A 2,468-nucleotide genomic window follows, 5' to 3' on the forward strand; every position below is an offset into this window, starting at 1 on the left:
CTATTAATTTGCACCAACCAAAATAGTCTTGTAGGTGTCATGCAAGTTTGCTTTCCCAACTCCCTCTCTTATTAACCAAACTAGTCTTGTAGGTGTCATGCAAGTTTGCTTTCCCAACTGATCCCTCTCTTATTACTTTGTTTTTTTTTCTTTAATTAGCAAACAAACTGGCTCTTTCTTTAGGGAGAGGGAGGAAAGAAAAAGTCGGAAATTGACATACACCCCAAAAAAACACAAATTTAAGTCCGTGATTGGTACCCATGCTCACCGAAAATTCTTGTCTTGTACACAAAGTCATCGAAGATACCTTAATCACAGAGACCGACGATTGCCTTCTAAATTTATTGTCTTATATGAAAAGTCAATCAATGAAAAGAAAATTATATAAATAAATAAATAAAGAGCCTGAAGAGAGACGTTTTGAAGCAAAAATTGCTGACAGAGGATAAAAGATTGCCATTATGTGGTACTACAGAGAGCAAATTAAGAAACCTCGAAGAATTTAGTATTATTTCGTAATAATTTCCGAGAAGATAATACAGTTCTTCTCCGTACGTAATCCAGTTAATGATCAAGAATTGATATTTACCTTCATCTTCTTCTGCTATATTATTGCTGCAGATTTCACGCATATATATTATTGATCATGCTGACATATATAAAGAAATCTGCAGTAATTAATATGATTGTACACCGAAAAAAACATTCTCTCTCCATAATAACTCATAATGAAAGAATCCCATCTTCCCCTTCTTCTACGTGATCCTTGCAAACATTCTTAATTTTTCGTCGTGCTGCTGCTCGACGTCACCTTCTTCTTTATACATCTCCTCCAGCCCCGTAGAAATATTTCGCTCTTCAAAAAACTGTGCAATCTCGGCCAATAAATTAACTTCAACACCCTCAGCAGTTCCTCGACCACCTCCCGGAGGCTGGGCGACGGGGAATCGCTGGCGAACGGTCGTGGGACGATATGAGATCGTCCGGAAGCGGAGGAGCTTGGCTGCCGACTCGAGCTTCGAGGGGGGCTGAGCTCTAGTAGAGGTGAGGGGCGCGCTCGAGCAGAGATGGTGGAAGGGGGGTCATCGGAGAGTTGATCGTGGAGAATGGTTGGTCGGTGGTCGATTGGCAGAGCGTTGGAGAGCGAGCGTGGTCCTGCGTTCATTTGGGTTCTTTGGGGGAAGAATGAGAGAAGGGTGATTATTTGTAATAGGGGAAGAGAATTGATGGCAGAGAGAGAGAGAGAGCGAATCTGAAAAGTTGGCCTGGGTTTTTTTTCAACCCCCCCCCCCCCCCCGCCGAATTGTAGCCTCAATGCGTATAAACGTCACAAAACTGAAATAGCGGCTCTTCTCGTCCTTCCAGTCTCTCTCTCCTCTTCTCTCCTATATATATATATAAGTATATATATATATATATAATATATATATATATAATCTATTGGATATATAGATAATATTTATATATATATAATATTATATATATATATATATATTAATGAACAAACTTCTATACAACTTATAGTGGACTCATAAGTTTCTTATCATTTGATGATCACTGATGAGCTACATTGTGGAATGATGCCGCTCGTTAAACTTGGATCTACATTATTCTAAACCAACACAACCAAATTTGGGGTGAACAGCCAGTTGTGGTTTACCCTTCCGTCGCCATGTAATAAAGTTTTCTATTCATTCGAAACCTGTTAAAATTAATACGCAGTGGATGAATGGTCAAACACGTACGGGATTTCACCAACTTTGGTGTGTTGGCGGTTTTAAGATAATGTTAGATCAAGGTTTAACAGGGCGGATCATTCCAGCATATATTGCTCAAGTCGTATAAATCATCAATGGATAAGGAAACTTAGTGGGACGTCCACTTTAAGTTGACAGATAGTTTGCTACATATATATATATATATATGTAATATATATATATATATAATATATATATATAATATATATATATATATATATATATTATAATTATATATATATATATATATAATATATAATATTATACATTGTAAAAAAGTGTAAAATAGAATTTTCGAGCTATATACCATCCATTCATGTATTGTATATATATATGAATTGATGGTATTATAGTCGAAAGAATCTTACCTTTTTTACAATGTATAATATATAGTATATATATATATTAGTATATATTATATATAATATATGATATATATATTATATATAAACTGTCTATAATATTATTTTGCACCAACCAAAAATAGTCTTGTAGGTTCATGGCAAGTTTGCTTTCTCCAACTGTCCCCTCTTATTAACCAAAACTAAGTCTTTGATAGGTTCATGCAAGTTGCTTTCCCAACACTGTCCCGTCTCTGATATTACTTGTTGTTTTTTTTTCTTAATTAGCAACAAACTGGCTCTTTCTTTCAGGAGAGGGAGGAAAGAAAAAATCGAAATTGAATCTCACTCAAAAAAACAGCAAATTTTA

This window comes from Asparagus officinalis, chromosome 7 (assembly GCF_001876935.1).
Source record: "Asparagus officinalis chromosome 7, Aspof.V1, whole genome shotgun sequence".
In the NCBI taxonomy this organism is placed as follows: domain Eukaryota; kingdom Viridiplantae; phylum Streptophyta; class Magnoliopsida; order Asparagales; family Asparagaceae; genus Asparagus; species Asparagus officinalis.